The 20,444-nt window shown below is 38.9% G+C and overlaps 1 protein-coding gene across 2 annotated transcripts in view; it reads left to right on the forward strand.

Annotated features, from left to right (window-relative positions):
• The first annotated feature begins 678 nt into the window (after window positions 1-678).
• LOC128357841 (helicase ARIP4-like) overlaps window positions 679-20,444 on the forward strand; it is a 69,068-nt gene continuing 49,302 nt past the window's right edge. Inside the window, exon 1 of one of the 2 annotated variants that reach the window (XM_053318229.1) lies at window positions 679-778. The gene's annotated coding sequence lies outside the window, so the exon portion shown is untranslated. Of the gene's footprint in view, window positions 779-17,110; window positions 17,279-20,444 lie in introns of those variants that run through there. The other variant, XM_053318230.1, reaches the window with a different exon arrangement.

Here is a 20,444-nt window from a genome sequence, read left to right on the forward strand (position 1 = left end):
GTTTTTGAACCTAAAAACTATGGGTATGCACATTTCATTAAGTTGTGGCAGATATAAGGTTGCTTTGTATAAATCTCAGTATTTCTAAGCTTAAAAACTAACTATTGTCTCAGATTACAAAATCTACAAATTCTGAAACAATTTGGCATAGCCTAAGGAGTATAAATATAAGTGCCATGTTCCTTTTGAGTAGGCTACAATATCCAAAAAATGTCTTCTAATTTAACAAGGAAACATCTCAGGTATTTCATAATGATATTAGGTGTTGATATAATGCAGTGGATTATGTAAATAAGGTTTAAGTCAAAATTGCAAAAAAGTGTCCCACATTACCCTACCCTACCTAATGAAGTGACTGTAGATATAAACCTATACCCTCCTTTATGTGGGTGTGTGTATAGCCTATTTTTTTTTTTTTTTTTTTTACAATAATGTGAAATAGAAACAAAAACATAAGCAAGGCAGCATTGTGCGTTATCTTAAATAAACTACTCAGGGCTGCTTCTCTTGTGTTGTTCCGCCGGTCTCGAGCCTCTGGTGACCCACAACACTTTGGATGCTCGTGCACTTCCGGAACTTTCGTAATGGCTTTTTTGTGTGTGTGTGTGTGCAGAGCGGCAGGGACTAGCAGGACCGACCCTCCTCTTTTTTAGCAACACACAAAAAAAACTGATGAATGAGTGAAAGCGGCCAAGCCTGCCTTACATATCATTACCACTTCAGAAATAAAAAAAGCTTTGTTGCTTGGAGGGACTCACCGCAGAAACGGGGACGGAAGGTGAGAGAAACGTACCGGGTTTTTATATCCGTTTGCACAATATTTTTTTCTTTCAGTTAAACCTTTTTTTTTTTTTTTTTGAATTTTTTCTCTGTTCGCATCGTTTGGTGCGAGAGTGCGGAGAGCGTCAGTTTGGCTCCAGACAATAGAGAAGCATGCTCCGCTTCCTCCTGTCTGCATTGCTGTTGCAGCCTCCTTCCGTGTTATGAAACAAGCCAAACACGCTGCTTTTCTTTCTCTTTTCTCCCCCTACATAACAATCCCTTAGAACAAGCCGTGACCGAGATGAACCCAGCGGGACACACGAGCAGTCACAGTTGACACATCTGCAGTTAAATAGCCTCGCGGAGTCACTCATTTGTGGCAGTGTGTTACCTAACAACCGGTTACACTGTAAGGGCACGCCAAAAAAAAAAAAAAAAAAAAGAAGTGGCTTATGTAAAGAGTTATGCAAATTGACGCTAAAATGTCAACTTAAGTCGGTCGTATTTCCATAAACATTTAACTCGGATGTGACCTGTAATGTGTGTAACTGAAACCCCCTGAAGTTGTCCATGAACTTTTTTTTTTTTTTTTTGTGGAGGCGACAAGAGTCAAATGAAATCCATGGTTTTGCAGTACTTTAAAACAGCCAGGGAGCCTCAGGGTGACTCACAGCTCTGTGTGGCACTTTTGTAATTGAGGGATCCAGCTGGAAATAAAATGTAGAAGAAATGTGGCATGATTTGTGCAGCAGTAGCATCAGCGGTTCACAGATTCCAAGCTGGTATAGCAGCAGCAGGAGGTAGAAGGGTTAATACCTGAAAGCCCTGTTAGTAGACTCTGTTTCCTGTTGCATGTTTTGATGGAGTTGATCATATGTGACAGAGATGTGACAGGTATGTATATATGTGTGTGTGTGTGTGGGGGGTGCATATTTGGTTGATGCTTTGTCATATTGGTAATTCTGCTTATTTTCAACCTGCTGGCACTTTGTGGTCTAATTAAGAAGTTGAATTCAGGCTACCAGAACAGGTGCACATTTAGCTGCTCATAAGAAATGGGAACTTTTAATTGTACCAATTTAACAGACTACAAATTAAATCAGCATCTGGTTGTATGTTTTTGTATCCTCTTAACTCTGACACAGTTATTATAATCAGTGGGATCTTATCTCTCTCTTTATCACAGCAGACTTTTTGACAGTAAAGGCTGTATTCAGTTTGTATGCCGGTGCCTTGTATCGTGGCTCACAGACTTAATGTACCTTAAGACTGTGTGACATCTGAAATCCTGTAAGCTTATCTCATGTCACACTGAGACAGCCAGGAGTAATAAAACCTTGCTCACAATCATTTTCAGACTGTATGATATTAATTAGAGCAGGGGTGTCAAACATGCGGCCCGTGGGCCAGAACCGGCCCGCCAAGGGGGCAATCTGGCCCACTTCCTTCCTGTGTTCTTTTCCTTCCTTCCATCTGTCTTTCCTACCTTCCTTCCTTTTATGTGTCCTTCCTACCTTCCTTCTATCCTTTCTTTGTTCCTTCCTTCCTTCCATCTGTCCTTCCTTCCATCTGTCCTTCCTCCCTTTCTTCCTTCTGTCCTTGTTCCATCTGTCCTTCGTCCCTTCCTTCCTTCCTTCCTTCCTTCCGTCTGTCCTTCCTACCTTTCTTCCTTCTGTCCTTCCTTCCATCTGTCCTTCCTACCTTCCTTCCTTCCTTCCATCTGTCCATCCTACCTTTCTTCCTTCTGTCCATCCATCCATCTGTCCTTCCTCCCTTTCTTCCCTCCTTCCTTTTGCCCATCTTATTTCCTTCCTTCCCTCCATCTTTTTAATGATCCGGCCCACATGAGATCAAATTGGTCTGCATGTGGCCCTTGAATGAAAATGAGTTTGACACCTCTGAATTAGAGGTATGTTAAGGTCAATCGGCTGCTCTAATACTTTGAAAATGCAAAGTCATACAAACCTCCATTGTTTCGGTTTATGGGTGCCATGGATGTATTCAAGTCTTTTTTCCCTGAAACCTTATTAACAAATGTCATGAAATGTCAAATAGTATTCTGCATCATTTCATACTGTAGTAAGATTGGTTGCTTTGTTGATGTGGGTCATAGCAGCAGTCATATTGTGAGAAATTGCTTCTTAGATTTCTGTTGCTGTCAGAATTTTACCTCAGGCTGAGTTTTCTCTCTAAAGCTCCATGATAGCCGTCAGCGGACCCGTCTCACAGGAGGTCCGCTTCAGCCCTGCATGCTTGCTAATAACTTATTTGAGGAGCCGGTTCTCTGAGATTGTGTTAAGGATATAGATGGACTAGATCTGCTATTTCCCAAATGTCTGTAATGTATATAATAATACAACTTTTTAAACTTTAGGGTGTGTTCTTTTTGAATTACTGGCTTTGATTTGGTAAAGCTGTATCAAATAATGTAGCGCTCTTTGTTGCCGTCAGTCATTTTTGGGCATGTTTTGTAAAGCTGAACAGCCATTTTTGTTCCAAATCACACATCGTATCAGGTTGAATGACCCTCGGCAGGAAGATTATGTTCTAAAAAAGTCAGATTCTCGAGGTGTTTCTGTCTGCTTCTGCTGTCAGTGTTGATTCAGAGACTTTGTTCTTTTAATCTGACCTTGGATCAGGTATCCAGTGAACCACTTCAGCCAGACGCAACCTGAGCCGATGAAACCTTCTCACCGTCTTTCCCTTTTTTTCCCCTCCTTCTTTCTTTCTGTTTTTTTCTCTTTAACTTTTGTGCATTCTTTCAGGCGACCTCCAACAGAACAGCAAAAGAAAAAATGTATGAAGCATAGAGTTAGTTTACTTCTGTAAGAGGTTTGTGCTTGTTTGCATCTGTGCCTTCTTCAGTGAAGGTCAGTATGTCTTTAAGAATCTTAAACCTGCAGTAACGGAGTGTCAGAGGTTGCTTTTTTGTTTTTTTGTCAGTGGTAGAAGTAAATATGTGCTGTTGTGAAGGTTACAATACTTTTACTTCCATCAGTCTGTCTGCAGTGGATGCTTTGAATTTGTGAGACGTGGGGTCATTGAGAACGTTGCTCACAGTACATGTGTGTCTAGTTTAAAGATTTACATTCTTGTGTCACATTTAATATGATTTAATTGGTGCAAAATCACAAATCAGAGGCAAAGTTGTCATTTCTGATTATGTTGACGTTCTGTTGTTTCACATTTGGTTACGTATGAAATTTCCTAAATGATAATTCAGTTAAGCATGTAGAGGAAAATTACAATGTTTGCAGATATGCTTTGGCTTGGTAGGTAGCTGGTTTCGAACATTGGCCAAGGTTAGTTTTGTGTGATTTGTTAAGACCTGTTCAGACCAGATTATCTCTGTAATTTTGAAAATATGATCCGTGGGTGCTTCTGTGGCGCTCTCCTTTTCATCACTCTCTACCCCCTTACATCACTCCTTCGATCTGTTCCCACTAATGAGCTCAGCGGGTGGCTGAGTACAGGAGCAGAGTGCTCGAAAGAAAACAGGAATGATGGAGGGATGGAGGGAGGGAGGGAGGATGTGTAGTGCTGGTCTGCTTGACATTTATGGATATTAACAGCAATCTAACATCAGATGAGATTTCATCTGTTTGTCTATGAGAGGGGAGGGACTGCATGTGCCACATGGGTGGTGATATCAATCAGACAAGCTGTGTGAAGGGCAAAAGTTGAAACTATTAATAAGTAGGAAGTAAATGATGACAATGTTTAGTTCTCACACTTCAGTAAAGAAAGCTTGCTCTAAGCTGTTTGTCTCTAGTTTGACTCTGAATGGAAGGACTGAATGGCCATTACAACAAACACCATAATAAACTTTTGTTGTTGTTAACAAGTCATGCAACATTTACCCCGTGAGCTTGAACATGCAGTTACTTTCAAATAGCAATGTAGTGTTCAAGAAGAAAACATAAAATCATTGGTTTGATTTTCGGGCATGTAAAAATACATTACAACATACATATCATATTAAGTCAAATTTGTGAAGAAAGTGAATTAAAAAATAGTGGAAATTAGATCATATAAAATATTCTTTATGAAACAAACTTAGTTGACTCAAATGATGCCTAATGTTGGCGCAACTTGATTCAAAATGAAGTGATTATGTTTGACTCTATTAAGGGATATGTCAGTTTTAGTTATTAATTCTGGAGTAACAGAATTGTATTTTTATCTTAAAGTTCTGATAGTTTTGAGTTTTTAATTTTGAATATATGACATTCACCTAATATTAAAATGACAATCGTAAACAGAGAATATCAAACAAAAAACATCTGAACTAAGTCCTGGGTTATGTGGGAAAGAGCCAATCAGCCAGCTCTGGAAAAAGAACGTGAAACATCTAATCTCATAGCTGTTATTCAAAATAAGAATTATGTAACAGGGATTAGGTTACATTCTGAACATTTTTGCGCAGTATATGTTGTCTCTCAAAGAAGCAGATGAACTTAATTCATATTTGTCATCACATCATTAAGTAGAACATTTAGATTGAGACAAATGAAACTAGTGCGTCAGCAATGGAGAGGATGACTCCCTGTCAATCAAAGACGAGGAAAAAAAAGGATGGGCCTCGCTGACCCATGATGCTCCTCGTTGAATACAAAAAAGCAGTTGAAAGATGGAAGTATCGTTTTCTTTTTGACATACACTACTTGAAAACAAGAAGAGGGAGAGTAGTGGCTGCTGGACAGAGTGGTCTGATTGACCTCCACTGCTCATATTCAGAGATGACGGAAACATCATAGCAGGAAGTTTAGATTTAGGAACAGTTTTACACTCTCTCCTTATTGCCAGAGTGTTTAGATCATCGAGGCAGAATGAGAGGAAGAATGTAGGGCATCTGAGACTCTGACCTCCATTGCCTCTCATGTTTTAGTAATTCTTAAAACATGTACGGAGTGGATAGACCGCAGTGCCTTACCTCGCTTCACTTGTTAACTTACTATAACTTCTTTAATCTTTAAATTTTTAACAGGAAGAGGAAAGTAGAGGGATCTGGTCAGAAGTGTCTAGTTTTCTGTCTCCTTACGTGACGCCTGTCTCTGATTCATGTTGTTAGTCATGAAGCTATAAGGATAAAGGCATGGATGCTCGCATTTAGCATTGAACTGTTGTCTGTCATACCCTGCTAAAAGTGGAGGTGGAAGGATAGATGTCTGTCTCTTTGGTTCTCTCTTCAGTTCATATTTGATGACCATAAAACAGTCAGCAATGAAAGCAAAGTTGGATGAAAGGATGGAAGCCATCACAGCAGCAGTGCGGCTCAGTTGTCAAAGGAACAGTCTCTCAACTGAAAGGTCACAGACTGTACATGTCTCTGACACAGCGTCTGAAAGTGTGACATTTGGTTTGTTGTATTCAAGCCAATTACATAAAATAATGTTTTCTGTAAATTTAAGAATGGAATATTAGAAATGTTGTGTACAGATGCACTTCATAAACTCAGTTTATCTTCTGAATTTTTGTACACCATGTCAGTTGATTTTTATAATCAAAGCTTAGAAAGTAGTAGTTAAGTTGAAATAGCTTGATTATTTTTTATTATTCAGTAACAAAGTCATCACCTTTGTAAACAATGAGCATTGAGCGGGGTCAGCCCTATGTTCCCACAGCTCTATGTTCCCACAGCTCTATGTTCCCACAGCCCTATGTTCCCACAGCCCTATGTTCCCACAGCTCTGTTCCCACAGCCGTATGTTCCCACAGCCCTATGTTCCCACAGCCGTATGTTCCCACAGCCGTATGTTCCCACAGCCGTATGTTCCCACAGCCGTATGTTCCCACAGCCCTATGTTCCCACAGCCGTATGTTCCCACAGCCGTATGTTCCCACAGCCGTATGTTCCCACAGCTCTATGTTCCCACATTTCTAACTTTTTTTTCAAAATTAGGCCCCATGTTCCCACAGCTCCATGTTCCCACAGCTCTATGTTCCCACATTTCTAACTTTTTTTTTCAAAATTAGGCCCTATGTTCCCACAGCTCTGTTTTCTTACCAGAACACAAATTGAAGACTTTGCTTATTTTTTCTGGGAAACAGTCAAAACTTAGGCAAAGTGGTGCTTTGAGTTAAATGCTAAGGTTAGCATGGACACAGTTACAATGCTGCTGATATTTAGCAGGTAATGTGGGTCCTAGTCTCAGTTTAGCGTGTTTGCATGCTAACCTGCTAATTAGTACAAAAGGAAGTTAGCCTTTTGTTAGCGTTAAAATTGTGTGCGTCACTTCCAGGGATCTTCAATTTTGTGTTGTTTGTCAAATCAATGAATGTATTATTTCCTGCATACATGATGAAGTCAGGGTGGAAGTTTGATCAGCTTTTTTTTTTAAAGAACTGAATAGTATGAGCGGTGTAAAGTTGTCAGATAACTTGTGTACTGTTGTGAAAGCACATATGCCCAGATGAGTGTTATACCTCACGACTGTGTGTGGGCTGTTAGCCACAGTAAGGTAAATGACTGAGCATGTGGTTGCCTTTTTTTGTGTGCCTTTTATTGCCTTTCATAGAAAATCTCTACTGAGTTCAGCTGTGAAAAATCCCTCATACTGCTGATGCACTCCCTTCAGGGCCTCACCCTGCAGGGAATATCTAAACTTTTAATGATTTAACATTGTCTCTCGCAGTCTGTGCTCGCTCATAAGCTCTCCCCCCCAGAGCCAAGGCTGTTATTGATGAGCGCAAGCCTATTTGGATTTGTCAGACTTTCAGTGCTAGATCTCTCTCTCTCTCTGGCTTTCTCACTCTGTGTGTACCATGTGTGCATGTGTGTTTCATTTATTGAAAAGTCATTTGTTGTTCTCCACACAAGCTTGGTATGACAAATGGTTCTGTATATTACGAAACCCATTATTGATTAGCCTGCTGAGGATTTTCTTGATATATTGTGAAATGTCAAAAAACACCCATTAGAATTTCTCAGGGCCCAAAATGACATCTACAAATGTCTGTTTTGATAAAGCAACAGCCCATAACCCTTTAATATTCAAGTTACTATCATGTATGATAAAGAAAATTAGAGAAACCACACATTTGAGAAGCTGGGACAAAGGTAGGTTTGGCATTTTTGCTCGAAAATTGAGAGTTAATATAGTTGCCAATATTTTACATGGATTGACTTTTTTCTTTTCTATTCCCAAAATTAGGATCAGTAGCGAGGTATTGTGTTATGTTAGTGTGGGTCCTCTTAAATAAAGAGGGGCGATTGCATTGTTACGTGTGTGTGTGTGTGTGTGTGTGTGTGTGGGTGTGTGTGGGTGTGTGCTTAACCTTCAGTAATAGCTCTTTAGTAGCATGTGTCACTGTAGAGCAACTCTATCTGTCTGAAAGTTGCATAACTGGTCTGTGTGTGTGTGTGTGTGTGTGTGTTTGTGTTTTTAGGTCATGTTAGTCGATTTCTTGAATGCATGTGTCATGACTCTGCAAAGTGAATATTCTACATCCGTGTGTGTGTGTGTGTGTGTGTGTGTGTGTGTGTGTCCATGTTGTAATTCTTGTCTGAACTCATTTGTTGGGTTGGCAGTAATGTGTGGTCAGTGTGTCTGTCGTGTTTGTCCCCATTTAAATAACAGGATGTGTTTTAGGGTGGCTCAAATGGTCAGATAAAAGTGAATATATGCCAGTTATAACATGCCACAGCTAATGGAGATGTATTTATTTGTTTTGTTTTCTCTGACCAGCTGTCCAAAATGTATTATCATATATGACAGAGAAAAGCAGGATATTCTCACATGTAGCATTTTTGCTTGAAGAATGACTAAAACCATGAATTAACAGAATAGCTGATGAATCATTTTCTGTCAATCGACTAATGGTGAACTTCTATCAACCCGTATATTGTATCAAAAACAACTTGTCTATTTGGGAACCTCTTCTACTCTAATCTATTCTTCTATGAAACCATTTATCTGGACATTTCATCTTGTGGAAACTGACATGATTGAATTCTGTGTTGTAACTGCAGCCAAACTGACTGAACACAGGGTCGAGCAGCAGGAAAATATGAAATCTGACCTCATCACAAAATTACAAAATAAGTATCGGAGCTCGTGTCTTATCCCAGAATATTTTCTTCTCCTGTGGGGAGAGTAGAGCTTCAGTTGCACTGCAGCACTGAGGTAATCATATGCAGCCTTTGCAGGTGGGTTGAATGCCACAGAAAACACATATTGCCTCTGCATCTATTTGACATGTTTAATGTATATATTTACCATCTGAAGGCTTATTTGCATCCTTGTGAGTAGCCCAGATATCTGCTGAGTTTTACTAATCTGTTATTTACCTCTACAGACTTTGTTTTTGTCCCATTAATGATTAAGCTCAGGGGTCAGAAAGTGTCAAGTGCAAATATAACTGTTAACAATACACGTACAGGTGCATTTGGTGATATTTTAATTATTTAGTTAATCTGTAGATTTTTTTAAAAAACGATTTCTTATATAAAATGTCAGAATATTTGGTTCTGAACAGGTTTTCTAATTCTGAAAAATTCCCATCATAGTTTACCCAGCTGACTTTTTCTCATTGCTTGTTTTGTCTAACCAAAAGTCTAACACACAAAGAGATACACAAGAGATAAGCAGCAAGCTGGATGCAGCAGATGAGGAACATTTGATACCCAAAAATGACACATCAGTTAATGAAAGATTCAGCTCAGGCACAAACAAAGCTTATTTGACCCCAATTAGCTCATTTTGGTCCAGTAATGAATTCTGTTGACATAATCAGTCTTCCACATTGTGCTTGCTATCCCCTGTTGGATCTCCTTTTTTTTTTTTTTTTGGCCGTTGGTCTTCATGTTTAATATGTCTGATAAACCTGAGAGGGGAGACGGGAGTTGGCAGAGACAGATGGGAAAATGGAAGATTGGATTTCTTTTAATAAACATAAACTGGCTCGGGCTATTGTGGCTTAAAAAAGAATCTGTCTAGGATCTCAATGGTGGAAAATATTGTTCCTTTCAAGAAAAAAGTACTCAGAATGAAGCACACGATGAATTGATCGCTGTTAAAATTTTGAGTTATTTTTTTGTAAAGCACTTTTTTTCAAATAGGGACTTGTATTTCCTGTTTTACTGAACTCTTCAGTTCCGGTTCAATCTGAGGCCGTCACTAGTCGTTTGTTTTTTTAAGCTGCCTGCTATTGTGGCTGAGGCATGAGGTAGGTTACATACATTGAGCACAGGAGACCCTTCCCCTCTAGTGTCCCCATATGAACCCTAAACAACCTCAGTGAACCCATGAAACTCTCACTGATTGGTTGGAGAGCAGCCACTAGCATCCAGTGAGGAATCATCTTGGCCCACTGATTCCTGACCCCTCCCCCCCTCTGCTTCTCGACCCTTCCCCATTCAGCTAAATGGACTCAGAGAGTATTGATGAAGTGCATGAGTGACTGCATTCCTCAGATAGTAATTCTCCTTATATGATGCAACGCAGGTTTCAGAATAAAATGAGTGCAGTGATTTGAGCTAAGCTTATCAATAACTTGGAGAAATTAGAAGAATTTCATTTTGGTGCCTTTTACTGTTTTGGTTTCTAAAGTCTTTGAATGACGAGATATGATCAGTTGTAGGTGGGGTTTCTTTTTCTTTTCTTTTTTTTGTTAAACTGAGCTGCAGGCCAAAAGGTTGTGGGCGGGGATTAGATTTGACACCCAGGTGGGGTTATTCCAAGGGTTTATCTGTTTAAAAATATCCTCTGAAGCGAGTCGGTGGAGGTCAGCATTGTTCACTGATCCAGGTCAGTCATTTGTGTGTGTGTGTGTGTGTGTGTGTGTGATCTCTTAGCCAAAGTATTAAATGTGGGCTAATCCTGAGTAAACTTGTACCTGTTGTAGGTATTTACAGGTTCAAAGACAGAATTAGAAAACCTGTTCAGGGCCAAATTAGAGTCAGTAGTCTGCATGTGTTACAGGTCAGGTACTTTTAGCTCGATTTCAGCCAAATTTAGATGAACTAGGTGTCGTGGTTATTTAAATGCATGTTGTTCAACGTTATATAAACAAAGCAACCTAATTTAAACCTGTGATAACTGATTTTGGAGCAGCTGAAATACAACGTGAACATTTAGTCACATTTTAAATTGATGTGGTTAACTTGTTAGCAATGAGTTGGTCCTTAAAACATCCAGCAGCAGATACGAAGCACAATTAGCATTCATTTATCTTGTTAGGGTCCAAATGGGGAATTAATTTTCTTATGGGTTTGTCTTTTGTTTCTATCAACTCTTGAGGGAAATATCTGGTGCTTAATCTGCTAAATGCCCCTCTGTGTTCATCAGCTAGGCACTGACTTTCATTGTCTGCATGTGCTGCCATGAGCTGCAACCACTAATCAATTAGTTGCCGACTATTAAATTAATCATCAACTATTTGGATAATGAGTTTATTGTTTGGAGTTGTTGACCAAATTCTCTGATTCCAGCTTCTTAAATGTGAGTATTTTCTGCTTTCTTAAGTCCTCTGTGATAATAAGTAGAATATCTTTGGGTTGTGGACCATTGGTCAAGACAAAATAAGACATTTGAGGACAAGGAAACAGTGATGACATCTGACATTTTATGGACCAAACAACTAATCAATTAACAAATGAAAGTAATCAACACATTAATCTATAATAAAAATAATCATTAGTTGCAGCCCTAGTGTTGTGAAACTAGTATTTCTCCTGAAAACAGTGAAGAACCAAAACAAAGGTGGATTGATCATTACAAGTTGATTTAAAGTCATTTTTGGAGGAAATATTCCAAACAATGATCAATATGTAAAACCGACTGTTTTGAGTTTTTTTTATAATTGTAAATTGAATGTTTTGGGGTTGCTAAAACAAAAGAAGCAATTGGATCCTCAGCTTTGGGAGCTAGCTTGGCATTTTTTGTCCCCTTCAAACCTCTCTTCTCTGTTCTGGTCACAAAGTAGTGGGATGAACCCCCCCCCCCACTACTGTAAATGTGTCAACATGTCAACATCCTATGATAGTAATCCAATCTCTCTCCTGTTTCCTGTGTTCTCCACATGCTTTGAGAAATCCATGAATCCTCATCTATGCTGGCACTAAAAATACACTTTTCATTTTCAGTTGAATAACATCACAGCGTTATTTAAGCATTTTTATGGGATATAGGAGTCAAGACTTAAGAGACTTAAACCTTTAGATAATATACTGCCCTGACACACATTAAGTAAAGACAAAGGATTTGGATATGCAATGTGTATTTGAACTGTATTGTATGTACTTATTTTGGCTTTAAACCAAAGCAACCTGACTTGATTGGTTAACCCCCTCCCTCACCATCACCAGGCTTCACTATTGTGTAATTCTGTTACACAAGCGAGGGGATGTGATGCAGATCTTCTAAGTCTGTAAGCCAGTCCAATATAAAAGGAAGGTGTTACACAATACCCTTTTTTTTCAGAGCCATAAATTGAAGCGTCGGTGGTTTTATTATTCTTGCAAATAGTTATTGTTGTGCGTTTGGGGAAAAAAGGGGCGGCGCACAGTCAGCTGACATTGGTGCAGTGCAAGTTCAGTGTGGCTGTTAGTTGATGTTAGTGGTTATTAATGGAGATTGTAAATGAAAGGAACATATTATTTATTGATAAGAGGGGTTTTTCCATCACAGTATCTAGAACTATGTTTTTCATTAACAGATTTTCAGCTTTTATGTATTTTCCCAATCACATACAGTGGAGAGAACAAGTATTTGATACACTGCTGATTTTGCAGGTTTTCCCACTTAGTAGAAGTTTGTCATTTTTATCATAGGTACACTTCAACTGTGAGAACGGACGGGATCTAAAACAAAAATCCAGCAATTATTAGAAAATGGAAGAAGATCTCACCTTGTGGGGCCTCAATGATCATGAGGAAGGTGAGGGATCAGCCCAGAACCCTAACCCTAACCCTCAGTAAGAGCATTGAAGATGGGTCATGGCTGGGTCTTCCAGCATGACAACGACCCAAAACACACAGCCAGGGCAACTAAGGAGTGGCTCCGTAAGAAGCATCTCAAGGTCCTGGAGTGGCCTAGCCAGTCTCCATACCTGAACCCAATAGAAAATCTTTGGAGGGAGCTGAAAGTCGGTATTGCCCAGCGGCAGCCCCGTAACCTGAAGGATCTGGAGAAGATCTGTATGGAGGAGTGGGCCAAAATCCCTGCTGCAGTGTGTGCAAACCTGGTCTAGAACTACAGGAAACATCTGATCTCTGTAATTGCAAACAAAGGTTTGTTTCAAATATTAAGTTCTGTTTTTCTGATGCATCAAATACTTATGTCATGCAATAAAATGCAAATTAATTACTTAAAAATCATACAATGTGATTTTCTGGATTTTTGTTTTAGATTCCGTCTCTCACAGTTGAAGAGTACCTATGATAGAAAATTACAGACATGCTTTGTAAGTGGAAAAACCTGCAAAATCGGCAGTGTATCAAATACATGTTCTGCCCACTGCATATTATCCTATTTAATTAAAAAATCACTTCTATCATTTGTGAACAGGTGAAGGAGAGGTAACAGCTGGGATCTGTCCTCTTTGAATTTCCATTATAAACTAAAGCTGCCATTCACTCTTCATCCTGACATTTCATCACAGCTTTTTCTTTTTACAATAACTCTAAAGATTCAGTATTTTGAAGAAAGTCGAACTCAATAGTTTAAAAGGAACACATCTGGCTAAAATGGACTTTTTATGAAAATATGACTTTGATGTAGTTCATGTTCTTAATTCCCACCTCCAACCCCCTGCTGTCTCACTTTGTGTCGGTCTCCTGCCTCAGTTAAATGTGCCTTGAGCTCCTGCAGGGTTTATAATGAGGCCTCCGGTACACAATGTTCACACTGCTGACGTACTAACTTGGGGTACGAGGCCATTGCGTGCGCGTGTGTTTGTGTATAGGCTGTTATGCCGCTTTCTTTGTGAGGACATTTTGTGTGCTTCTCGCATCTCCAAGGGTTGTTTAAAGGTTAAGAATTGGGTTTAGGTCAAGGTTAAGATATGGGTCTTAACAATACAGTGTGCGTGTGTGTGTGAGGAGTAAGACAGTGTGGTGATTTTTCAGATTTTCAAACTGACTTTCATGCTTTGTGAAGGAGTGGGAGGCAGGAATTGTTAAATTAGAGGTCGTGTGTGTGTTTTAAGTACTTGTGCAGTGTGTGTGTGTGTGTGTGTGTGTGTGTACACAACGTCCTTGCATCTTGGCATACATCTTGTATAACTTTTTTTTTTCTTCAAGTAAGCTGAACGGTGGCATTATTAGCCAGATCTTATGTAAGGCAGCTTATGCAAGCAGCTGTCTTCACACTGCCCCCCTCCTTATCATTCGTTTTATTTCACTTTTCCTTTTTTTTTGCCTCTCTCTTTCTGCACTTCTCCATCTCTTTCTCTGTGAGGGGCTTTCAAGCTGTAATTACATGATTTCTGTGGGTACATGTATTAAGTGGAAGTTTGTCCATTAAACCTTACATTTCTGTACGAGAATGCATCTGTGTTACTTATCGAAATCAAAAGCTGGAGCTGTGATATAAATGAAAGTATAGAAGCTGTATGTTCACTGCATTGAACAGGAACTCAAGTGTACCAGAAGATACAGTCTAAGGCTTGGGTTGAAATGAAATATTACATAATTTCTGAGACTATTAAAGTAAAATAACAAAAGAACAGTAGACTCACACTCAGGTCATCGAGTTTATACCGAATACACAAAACAAAGAATTGCAGATATTGCAGACTTGTAGATGTGGTTGCTGTTTTCTGGGAAGAACTTCTACAGTTCCCATTGACAGCTGGACGCATGACTGAGCAATGTTTAATGTTTTAATTAAAAGTTTCCCCAAAAGCAAATAATGAATTTGTTGTTGTTTGGAAGTGAAAGTATGCTGGAAAATAACAGTACATTCACAAGCTCTTTTTCTGATCGGCAAAGTTATTTTAGTTTTTTTCCCCAGTCTGTACAATTGTTTGTATTATTCTGACCAAATGCTTAATTAGTCTGTATACTCATCTATATACATTTTCACATAGAACCCCCCCCCCCCCCCCCCCCCCCACACACACACACACACACAGAACAACTAACCGTGTGGGAAGATCTGACCTGTGTCAGCCTAAATAAATATTAAAAGCACAAATCACACATCAGTCTAACCCTGCAGGAGATAATTATTATCATTATAGTCTGTGCTCCTCCACATGCTCCCTGTGGCTGCTAGTATCAGTTGTTGATGTTAGATTACAGAGTTGAGGATGTGCTGCGATGTGCTGCAACCTGTTTACCTGCAGGATACAATGACATTCTACATTGGGTTCAGCTTCTCACAATGGGACCTTAAAGTATTCATCATTAAAAAAACAAAAACAAACGGACAGCACAGTTTAGCTATGATGACTGATTACTGATTGAAGTGCAAACTAGTTAATAAAACCCTCAATGGCTTTAACAGAGATATATTTTTGTGTTGTTTTGCAGAAACCTTTTATCTCTATATCTATGTGACAAGACAGATCCAGACTTTTTGACCCTGCGGTATATAAATGAAGGAAAAACCAGCATAAAGTGTCTGAGTAAGGTGTTTGACCACTAAGTACTGCCAAAACAGCTTCTACAGGGTCTGAACTCTGAACATCAGTCCAAAATCTCCCATAGATGTTCAGTTGGGTTGAGTTCTGGTGACTGTGACCACTTCTCCCATAAGGATAGAAATGTTTCATGATAGGATAAAGGTGGTCACTCACAACAACTTTGTATTGATTTGCAGTGACACTTCCCTCTAAGAGGACAAGTGGACCCAAATCAAATGCTCCCCACAACATAACAGAGCAACCAGATCCCCTCACTGTAGAGGTCAAGCATTCAGACTTGTACTGTTCTCTTTGTGTACGCCACACATGCACTCACTCACTTGTCGAGAATACGGTGAAGGATGACTCATCTGACCACATCTCTGTAGACTAGTGTCTGTGGTTTTTACACCACTGAACTCTCTAATGTGATTCATCTTTGTAATGAGGGGTTTATATACCGCAAGCCTATTATAATATCCCTCTCTGTGTAATTGTCGACAGACTGTTCTCGCTGACAGTGTGATCATGTCCTGCATTGACTGTCTGGTTTTTCTTATATAATGCACGAACATCACAGTCTTCAGATGTATATTATTGACCAGTTTCTGATCCTGTTTACTGATGTCTTTCCCATAGATCTAAATGCAGATGTCACTTTAGTCACTGTTCTTATTGAAACACCAGCTAGATAAGATTGTCTATATGATTGAAGCTCCTGCCATCCGTGCCCCAACAATCAACTGTCTTTTAAAGTCACTTGGATCCTATCCTCTTACTGTCTTAATACAAAATCAACTGGGCCTGCAAAACATTTTTATACATGCCACAGAGCATGGTTCAATGTTACCATGCAGTGCACCGGTGTGGAAGCATCTGTATTAGAGTTCTCCACTTATTTATGAAGGTTTTTCCTTTAATTGGTCACTGTGTGTGTATATACAGTATAAAGAGAGAACGATTGAAGAGAGACAGAATATTACAGTACTAACAATGAATAATGATAATCGCAACAATAATGACGGTTACAGTGGAAGGTGGAGGCAATCCGTGTCTTGTGGGGTCATCATTTGAGGCTTACTGGCCAACAAACCCAGGGACCATCTGGTTCCAATGTGGTGATATGCTGCGTTTGTGTTTTATGGGATTTTTAAATTACAAAAATTGGGGTTTTGGACTACTGCTGGTTAAAACAGGACATTTGAAGATGTCATCTTGAGATCTCAACTTGTTATGGATGGTTTACACCTTTTTTCTTTTGTTTGTCATTTAGGCTAAACAATGAATCGATGAATCAACAGAGTGGTTGACAATCAGGAACAGTTAAGAGGCCTCACATTATCTTAGAAATAAACAAAGACAGTGATTGGTTTTGTTTCTGTATAAAGTGTTGTGTTTCTGGACTGTTTTATATCTGTTTTTTATTGGGAAACAATTGTTTAATCTTGCAAAAGTCAGACTTTATGTTCTTGTTGTGCCTGAAGATATTCACCAAGTGATGCATTGCTTATTTTTAATTTTAATTAATTTTATATGTAGTCTATATGCAGTGATCTAATGTTGGTTCAGGCTGCAGTGTGTGCTCTTTTTTTACTAGAGATATTTAGGTTACCTCACCCCCTCCCCCCGCTTGGTCAAGGGGGTCTTTTTAGGACAGCAGACAGACCAGGCTGTTCCCCTCCCCCCGTCTCTCTATCAACTTCCCCTCTCCCACATCTCCGTCTGTCTTTGTCCATCTCCCCCATCGTCCTTCATCTCCTCTTTTATTTTTGTTTCCTGCTCTGTGCTTTTTCTGTTTTGCCCTCATCAGCATCTTTGCTTCCATATTGGCTGAATTTAAATAGCTTCTCACTTTGTCAGAAGTAATGCTGTACTCCAGTCATGCAATGTTGGCTGAATTAGACGTCCTTGGACCACCTCCTTGGCCTGCTATGTGAGGTTATGTAAGGTAAGATGGTGTAGAAGGTAAAACTGGAACATTTTTTCTTTTCTTTTTTTTAAATCAAGATTTCAACATTCTGTATGTGAGTATTTTCAAGCTGCTGGAGAGAGTTTGAACAGTTTGTATTGTGAGGTCAGGAGAGACGTGCATATTAAATTGGGAAGTCTTTCTTCTACTGTTGCAGGTTTTAATTCAGCTTTTCTGATCTTCAAACAAAAAAATCTTTGACAAACAAAATATTATTAACATGCAAAGATTTGGAAAAAGGCTGTGTTCATTGAAATCAAATGAAACATTCAAACGGTCTGTGGTTATGTAGTGCTCTTAAAGCTGTAATTCTTTAGATTTTAGTCCTGGTTGATTTGGCGACACCTGTGGTTATTGGTGGTAACTACAAGAGTGTTTCAATAATACAGGTCATTGAGTTCTGTTCATGGTTGCATTGAGAGAACTAGATGCTGCCCTTGTGGTCTTCAATATTATATGAAATGTGTGTATGCATATGCTAGTTTGTAAATGAACATGGACATTATTATTATTATTATTATCTCTGCTTCAGAGTGGATATCTACCATCAAAGATTTAATAAATGCTGTGTTGCTACATTGTGTTGTACTGTGAACAATAGTGGCATTTTACATTTAAAAAGTGCTCTGGTTCAATTCTTCAGTTCTTGTGGTTTGGTAGGGTTGTGTGTTTAAAAATAACATCAACTGGCTTCTATGATCTGACATTTTGATCTAAATGTAGAGAACATCAACTCTACAAACAGGTCTAAACAAAAATAGATAATAGTGTTCAGCTGTAGCAAGTTTCAGTTCTTTCTATCTGGAGACACCTAAAGTTTTTCTCTCATCTCACTTATTCAGTGCATGAACTGTCAAACTTCCCAAGGCAAAAAAAGGGACACTTATCAGTGAAAAGCTGATGGAAACACCTTGTAACATTTGTATTGTTACCTTTATAAGTTATTTAAAGTTAGCATGCTGTTGTGCTGTGGACACCTGCACAGTATAATGCAATCCTGTGCAACAGCAAAGCAATAAATTCTACCTCTCTGAAGTGTTTTTAATAGCGTCAAAAATGTATATTCACCTCTGTGGTCAAATTTGAGTTTAAGTTCATTTGGAGTGGAGCATTTCATTTCTATTTAATTTACTCCCTGTGGACATCTTTCACAGAACTGTATTGACACACAGATCAGAGAAAAGTAAACATAAGGTTATTGCAGGGTTGTTGCATTGGATTACATTATATTGTACAGGTGTAAATATGGCATGTCCCCCTCCAGGTTTAAGGTTGCATCAGGTAAGAGGAAATAGAAGCAAGAGTCTAACCTATGTGCAGCCACTCAGATTAGCAAACATATAATGTAGTGTTATGTAACAGTTATTTTACAGCCTGAAGGCTCCACACGAACAGAACAGTTTGGCCTGCTTTTCTATGATGTATGAAGTTACGTAAAGTATGATGCCAATGAATCAAGTGGTTTTTGGCTGGATACGACACCCAATTCATGTAGGGTAATAACAAGCCGTGCAGTGTGTCTGGAGGCGTGTCACGTGACCTACTTTTGAATATGTGGAAGTAGAGTCAAGGTTAGAAAATGTTTGAAACAATAAAAGAGTCTTAAACTGCTGGAAGTTGATTGTTTTTCGTTGTGGTTGTAAGTAACCTATTTTCCTCTCATTTTGGGCAATGATGTACTGTGCAGAACAACAGATAAAACAGTTGTCCGTTTATTTTAAAGGTGGATAGTCTTAATTATTTAGAATTGTTGTAAGCTGACTTTTAGATTTCATAATAGACTGAAATGACTGTTAAAGCTCAGTCTATTATATTATAATATGCACCAGTAGTACTTTTTTGTATGAGCTTATGAAGAAAGGCTTTCCATGCAGTGCGATAATTACTCTGTTTGGCTTTGAATGGCAGCTGAAGACTTGCTGTAGATGTGCAAACAATATGCTCAAACACAGTCATCAGCACAAAGACCAAAGACCTTGCTGCTATAATCTGCAGACACCACTTGTGGCATGTATGTTATGTAAAGACACATAAAGATGTCACTGATCCAAGTACTCTGTATGTGTGTTGCCAATTTACAGCACTATGCGCACAGTGGTGGTGGCAGTGGGTAGTGTTTGGTTGATGGTAGGGTCATATAGTTTCAAATGTGCATTGGCTTTTTTTTAGAGAACTAACCAAGCAGGGGAGTCTGGTTTTTAGATCAGAGTGAGAAATAAAACATCCACCCTGCTGAAGTGTCCTTGAGCAAATACTGGAGTGGTGGTTTGTGGCAGAAGTGCTGCACAGGGTAAATCTGAAATTTCTAAATCTAAAATCAAATTTTTTCTTTTTCTTTTAAAACAAACTATTATTGTCAGTTATAGCTGTAATGATCAATTAATCTGCAGAAAATTAATCGCCTACTATTTCGATACTCTATATTTTCTTTTAAGGAAAAAATATGAAAATACTTTGAACATATTGTTTTTTTGTCTCCTATGACAGTAAACTGAACATTTTCAGGTTGTGGACTGTTGGCCGTTAAAAAACAAGTGATGGAACACTTTCCCCATTTTTTGACATTTTATAGACCGTACATCTGATGAAATAATCAACAGATCAACCAATAATGAAAATAATGGTTAGTTGCAGCTGTATTTACTAGCTTGCAGCCTTCTTCTCTGCCTTTTTGTTGCCGTATTAAAACCATCTGCCGATCAGTGTATCGCATCGCCCACGTTCATGAAATAAACAAAACTGGATGCATTGATAAAGAAATGTCTCTATAGTGCTACTCGAGGTTAGACACGCCACAGGGTACCTTTAATGGAACTGGTGATGTTCTATAAACAACAGTGTTTCTCTGTCAATGTCTTGCAATCATGTGATTAATGACTGTCAACTCTAGGAAATAACAGCTTTGGCCATTTGTTAAGGAGCAAAATGTTCATGTTCAGAGGCAAAGGAGGACATAGTGTGCTGTTGTATTGCCACAAAAAGTCTTAAGGGGGGAGCTGTGGTGGATGTTTGGGTACAAAGCGTCAGTAAACACTGGTTTCGTTTAACCATAAAGGTGATCTTTTCTTCAACACGGGCTGGAAACAGCTATTTTGTCTTGTTAAGGATCAGTGAAGCAGCAGCAATGATTTCCAAAGCATGGTCA

Source organism: Scomber japonicus, chromosome 4 (assembly GCF_027409825.1).
Source record: "Scomber japonicus isolate fScoJap1 chromosome 4, fScoJap1.pri, whole genome shotgun sequence".
In the NCBI taxonomy this organism is placed as follows: Eukaryota; Metazoa; Chordata; class Actinopteri; order Scombriformes; family Scombridae; genus Scomber; species Scomber japonicus.